This window comes from Chinchilla lanigera, unplaced genomic scaffold (assembly GCF_000276665.1).
Source record: "Chinchilla lanigera isolate Chin_1 unplaced genomic scaffold, ChiLan1.0 scaffold00083, whole genome shotgun sequence".
Taxonomy (NCBI): Eukaryota; Metazoa; Chordata; class Mammalia; order Rodentia; family Chinchillidae; genus Chinchilla; species Chinchilla lanigera.
The window spans coordinates 7,166,161-7,173,028 of NW_004955484.1; the positions used below are offsets into that span (position 1 = coordinate 7,166,161).

The window sequence follows — 6,868 nt, forward strand, 5'->3', positions numbered from 1 at the left end:
TCTGGCCCCTGGCTGTGTTTTAAAAATTTATCAAGGGGCTGGGGATTTAGCTCAGCAGCACAGCACCTGCCTGGCAAGCGCGAGGTTGTGAGTTCGATTCCCGATACCAGAAAAAAAAAAAAAAATAAATAAAAATTTATCAAAAGATAAAACAATTTCTGAGGGGAGAATGGGAAAGAACTACACCAAAATAGTCATTGTGATCATCCTTTTAGTCTTCCTTCTGCTTTTTTTTTTTATAACTTCCAGTTTTTGCATTAAGGAAATCTGTAACGAGAGGGAAAGCACCACATCCTTGTATTTGGTTACGAAGTTTTGTTTTCAGTAAACGATGCTAACATCCAGAGGTAAAGCCAGCCCAGCATCGGCACCGAGCCGTCTGTTGCACCTCTCCCCACATTCTCAGTAATGAACAGCCCGGTACCAAACCCTGCACCGAAGCAGGTGATGGAAACGCTCCGGCTGTCCTCCCAGCGTCCCCACCCACAGAATGCGGTAAAGCTTTCTCAGGAGGATGGAATCATGTGCGCATGAGTCATGAGCAGGACGTGCAGCCTATTGTATGTTTAATTTCTAAGGCGTAGACATATATTTGCCTCCACGTGCACTTGTTCAGAAATCCTGAATCCTGCTGACTGCCCAAGACAACTGACACCTTCAAAATGAGCAGAAATGAGGAACTGCCTGTAATTAGGTAGGGTTCCTCTTACAGTCTGCTTTTATCACGTGTCACACTGATGTGAACAGCTGGGTAACAGCAGGTGTGAGAGGGTACAATGACTCCAAATCACAATCACATGGGGGAAGTTAGAAAAACTGCATAGCGCGGAACCCTTTTTTACTTTTGTAGTTATCTGCGCGAGAGACGCTAGGCTTTCCAAGTCCAGTGACAGATTTATTTTAATGTGATTGAACAATTGGAGTTTTCCACTGCCAAAAACTTTTATCCACTTCATTGCTTAGAGGATTAAAAGAAAATTTGATCTGGTGTTTTATGGACTTTTCTCTTCCCAGGGACCTGGAGTGGGAACAACTAGGAACACATGACCCTGGATCTTATCTATTTCCGCTGCATCTGACCGAGCATAGTATAGACCAGATCACTGCCAGGAGCTCAAAGTCTGTCTCTCATCTCTATTGTTCCACAAGGACTAGGTTTTAGTGCTAGGGAAATAAGCCTTAGAGATCACTGGATTAAGAAAAAAAGAAATCACTGGATCTCTCTCACTTTAGAGGTAAAAAAAAAAATATGACTCACTATTCTTTCCTTCTTTCTTCTTCTTCTTCTTCTTCTTCTTCTTCTTCTTCTTCTTCTTCTTCTTCTTCTTCTTCTTCTTCTTCTTCTTCTTCTTCGTCTTCTTCTTCTTCTTCTTCTTTTTTTTTTTTTTGGAGACAGGGTTTTGCTATGCAGATCAGGCTGGCCTTGAACTCACTTTGTAGCCCAAGCTGATCTCAAACTCTTAGCAATTCTCCTGCCTCAGCCTCCCAAGTGCCAGGATTACAGGCATGCACCACCATGCCCGGCTATGGCTCACTACTGGCAAGTACTAATGAAATTAAACTCACATGTATATTAAGCAATACTACTCTTAAAGGACACAGAGAAGCCTAAGGAGACATACACAGATGTTCACTGAAGCATTGTTTGTAACAGAAAAAATTTTTAAAACTCAAAATAGTGAAAATATCCATCAGTAGGAGAATGGCTAATAGAACATAACATAGGCACTCCAAAAATCACTGTGCAGTAGATAAATAGAATGAGCTGAGCTGGGCCTGGTGGCACACACCTGTAATCTCAGCACACGGGAGGCTGAGGCAGGAGGATTGTTGAGAGTTTGGGACCAGCCTGGGCTACAAAGTGAGCTCAAGGCCAGCCTGAACTGCATAGCGAGACCCTATCTCAAAAAGACAAAAAAAAAAAAAAAAAGAATGAGCTAAATCTAAGTGGGCAAATGTCCAAAACGACAAATGAAAGAGCCAAGTGATAGAATCTGGGAAAGCATACCTTTATAAAAAACTCACACTGTACTGTTTTTACATGGGCACAATGTATGTGATAGGATATTAAAAATCTAAAAACATTTTATTCTGTGCTGTTTAGTACAGTAGCTGCTAGCCACAAGTGGCTATCTAAACGTATTTATTTATTTATTTATTCTAAATTTAAATGAAGTAAAATAGTCACACTAGCCACGTTTGAAGTGTTTACTAGCCACGTGCACCGAGACACAACACTTCCATAACTGTAGGCAGGCCCGGAGAACAATGCTGGTCTAGAAAAGTACATGCCAAGTTCATAAGGTCCCTTAGCTGGGCAGTGGTATAGCCAAAGCTGGAGTCCAAAGACCGCTACGACTGCCTCCTGCCATGAGGGCCCACTTAGGTCCAGGATAACTGGGAGAACAGATGAATGCATGGATGCATGGATAGATGCACTCACTCATTCATTCGTTCATAAATTCTTCATTCATTCGGAATCACTTATTTACTATATGTTAAACTTTGTTCAGCCCTTGGGAAACAAAATTCCATCAAATGCCTTTCCGGTCTCAAGTGACAGATTAGTCAGGAGCCAATCCTCAACAACACACCAAATGCCTTTTCCGTGGTAGAGTCTGGGTGAGTCCTGCGGTGCTGGTGGACAGAGCAGACCCGTAGCCTGTCCTCAGGGAACTAACAATGCACAGCAGGAATTCCGAAAACTGCAGACATTCGGGCTCAGTGATTCTTTGTTGTGGTGGGCTGTCCCTAGCTCGGTAAGGCGTTTAACAGTACCCCTGGGCTACCCACCACGTGCCGCTAGCACCCACCCCACCACCCAAAAATATCTTCAGACATTGCCAATTGACCCTAGGGGAAAGGATTGTCCCAGCTGAGAACCACAAGGAAAGACAGAGACTACTAAAATTATAGCACATTATTTAAAAGATAATAATTGTGCTGAACATTGAAAAGATGTGCGGGTCACTTTGAAAGCATTTGCAGGCTGAGGCAGGAGGATCATTGCGAATTCAAGACCAGCCTGGGCCACAAAGTGAGCTCAAGGCCAGCCTGAACTGCATAGCAAGACCCTGTCTCAAAAAGACCAACCAAAACCAGCAACAACAACAAAAAAAAAAAAAAAGAAAGAAAGATAGATAGAAAGAAAGCATTGCCAAGGGCCTGACCTAATCTTTAAAGGAGAGAGGAGGAATTCTTCCTGAGATCTGATACTATTACCTTCCTTGTTAGCCAAACGTGGACAGAATTTGCTTGCTTCGGGCATAATTCTGAATAAACAGGGCCGTGCCAATAATCTTGTGGAAAGAAAATCATGTATCAGGTTCCTTTAGAAGAACCAAAGTAGGTTGGGAGGCTTTTTTGGGGAGGTCTTTTTTTTTTTTAATGCTTGGGATCGAACCCAGAGTCTTAAGCACGTTACGCTTTGTACCCTGCCACTGAGCAACACCTGCAGCTTGGGTAGGCTGGGTTTTCATGCATAATTATCCATTTCAGAGCCTGCTGTCTAAAGCTCACTCAACAGGCACAGCTTGGGCAGGCTGCCATGAATTTAAGACTAAACAAACTAATAAAAAAAATGGAGGCCAAATGCATGCAGGTCCTGTCTTCCTCATCTCCGGTTTGGAAATGAGGATCAGGACTTGCCACGTTTTTTTTTATTTTTTCTTTTTTGGTTTTGTTGTTGTTGTTGCTTTGTTTTGTTTTTGTTTTCTTTGAGACAAAGTTTTACTCTGATAGTTCAAGCTGGCCTTAAACTCATGGCAATCCTCCTGCCTCATCCTCCCTGCCACATTTTTTATTTCTCAAGGAATTTGGACAAAATCTTGCTCCTTCCTCTCAAAGCCTTGAAGAGAGAAATGGAAAAGACCTGTTAGATCCCCAAACACCCCATCCCCCGTGGCCACAGTAGCCAGGAGTCCCCAGCTGGAAGATGTGATCAGATTTTTAACTGCTCCTTTCCTTAATGAGGCCAAAAGGGACTCCTCTGGAGCTATGGTATCTATTTTAATATTTGGGTTTTTTTTTTTTGAGACAAAACCTTGCTATGTAGTCCAGGCTGATCTCGAACTCAAATAATCTTCATGCCTCAGCCTCCTAAGTGCTGGGATTACAGGCATACATCAGCACACCTGACATATTTTAATATTTTGTAAATTCTGTTTTAAATGTGAATTCTATTTTTCAATCCTACTATAGCTTCCTCATTTTTTCTCCCCAGAAAAACAGTGGGCCTGGACTGTGAAAGAGGGAGCTTCCTATTCTCTTATTTCTTTTATAGACAAGAAGACAGATCCAGAGAAAGGAAACATGTGACTCAAAATTGCAGTTATTTGGGGCACAGTCATTTTCAAACTTTTGCAGGGGGTTGCCAGGGAGCTAACCCCAAACCTCACATGCTAGTCGTTGCTCAAGTCCTCCCCCACTGGGCTACCCCCCCAGCCCCACATTTTCAAACTTCTTGCTCTCTTCTCCCCTCCAAATGACTGTATGTTAATGCGTCTGTGTGTGGATCGAGAAGCACAGCGTGCGGAATTCCATGAAACGTTACAGCAGATCTGCACAGTGAGCTCACTTTGTGGTCCCCCCTCAGTTTAACAAACAGCAGAGGTTTCACGACAGAATGCCGTGGGCTCTCTTTCACGAAGCAATGAGCTCCGCTTGCCAGGAATGGAATTTTCACACATCTAAGGTCAAAGTGAAATTTCTGGGAGGGATCTCAGTGAATCACAAAGCCAGGCACCACTCGCAAGGGCTCCAAATAGGAGGAAATCAGAACAACAACGCGCTGAGATTTTCACCGCTGGCCCCTGGGCAGCTCAGGATATTGATCTCTATGTGACCTTTCCAACAGAAAAATCACCTTTGGATCCATTAGCAGAGTGGCGATGGGAATAATTCCCTGGCAAAACAAACACTAAATGTTGCTCCTTAGAAAGGAGGAAACTAAGTCTGTATTAGCTTTGCTTCTGCCAAGCCCTGCATCGGGCATCTCTATGAGCTCTCGTTGCATCTTCACACAACTCTGAGGAATGACCTCTGAGCATCCCCATTTTACAGGCCAGGAAACTGAGTCCAGAATAGAAAGCTGTCTTGCCCAAATTTTGCTTTCCAAAACCAGGTGAGAAAGGGTTTCAACCCAAGTCCCTTGCATTTGACTCCAAAGCCAGGCACTTGTTCCAATGTTTCAGCGTAACTTTGCAAATAAATCATGTATTTTAATCTCCTAAATTAAAAAAGTCAGCCAGGCATGGTGGTGCATGCCTGTAATCCCAGCACTCAGGAGGCTGAGGCAGGAGGATCTTTGTGAGTTCAAGACCAGCCTGGGCTACAAAGTGAGCTCAAGGCCAGCCTAAACTGCATAGCGAGACCCTGTCTCAAAAAAACCAAACCAAACCAAAACAAAACATTAGAAAAGTCACTTCCACAGCATATACTATCCCTGCATTGTGGTTTAGAGTGGGAAACCAGATCAGAAAACAGCATTCAACAGTCCTTCCCAGCATTCAAGTTCTGGTCACACTTTCCTACATTCAAAGAAGATCAAAATAAATGCAATGTGATATCCAGGCACATATTCCCATCAGGGATTTCTTTGCTTTGTGTTGCGTTGTCTTTTCTTTTTTCAGTACTGGGGGTTAAACCCAGAGCCTCCGCACTGAGCTACAACCTCAGCCCTTTTTATTTTTTATTTTGAGACAGAGTCTCTCTAAATGGCTAAATTGCTCATCTGGGCTCGAACTTGCAATCCTCCCGTCTCACCCTCCCAGAGTGCTGGGATTATAGGCGTGCACCGGGCACCAGCTCAGATTCCACATTTTGAGCTTGGTGCAATGTGTCTATGCTGCACCTGACTTTCTCTAATATTTGCCCCATTCCCTCCCTAATGACTACCCACTAACGTAACATTTAAGTTTTCTTTTCCTAGCATGTTATGTGAAAATTTTCAAACATGGATAAGTTGAGATAATTGGATGTCGGGTAATCATAAAACCACCACCGAGGTTGTTCCATTAACATTTTATTCAACTGTTTAATTTTTTAATTGTATTTAATATGTGCCCGGAATTTTGCTTGGATTATCTCACTTAATCCTTTAAAGAAAAGTCTTTGAAGTTGATATCATTATCACTCTCACTTGATGGAAGAGAATATTGAAGTTGAAAGTCTTGGAGTGGCCGGTAGTATCTACAAAGCCACTATCTGTAAAACTAATCTTCTAAAGCTGGCTATGGTGGTGCCTGCTTGTAATCCCAGCAGTCCAGGGTTTAAGGCAAGAGGATCTCAAATTAGAGTCCCTGGAGTACATAGAGAGTTGAAGGCTAGCTGGACTACACAGAGAAACCCTGTAACAAAAAATAAAACAAACGAACCAACAAACAAAACAACAAAAACCACTGCAGTTATATTCATAAAGACGGAGGCCAACCGAACTCAGTTTAATGAACTTGATTAATTCAGTTTATGTTGGAAATTTGTTTTCTGAATCAGAGGAGTTTCCAGGTGCAAAACTGAATGAAAGTCTATGCCATGAGCTGGAAGGGATTTGTTCTTTTAAATTCTAAAAGTCATTTTCCTGCTGGGTGTGGTGGCACATGCCTGTGATCCCAGGACTGGAGAGGCTGAGGCAGGAAGATCACCACAAGTCCAAAGCCAGCTTGACCTACATAGTGAGACCCTGTCTCAAAAAACTAAAATAGCCAGACATGGTGACACACACCTATAATCCCAGCACTGGAGAGGTGGCACATGCCTATAATCCCAGCACTCAGGAGGCTGAGGCAAGAAGATCATCGTGAGTTCAAGACCAGCCTGGGCTACAAAGTGAGCTCAAGGCCAGACTGAACTGCATAGTGAGACCCTGTCT

The 6,868-nt window shown here is 43.1% G+C and overlaps 1 long non-coding RNA gene across 1 annotated transcript in view; it reads right to left on the bottom strand.

The window, feature by feature from the left end:
• Positions 1-6,025: 6,025 nt before the first annotated feature.
• The window catches only part of LOC106146566, a 3,951-nt gene continuing 3,108 nt past the window's right edge, over positions 6,026-6,868 (bottom strand). Inside the window, exon 4 of the long non-coding RNA XR_001231062.1 lies at positions 6,026-6,347. This is a non-coding gene — a long non-coding RNA (uncharacterized LOC106146566). The remainder of the gene's footprint in view (positions 6,348-6,868) is intronic.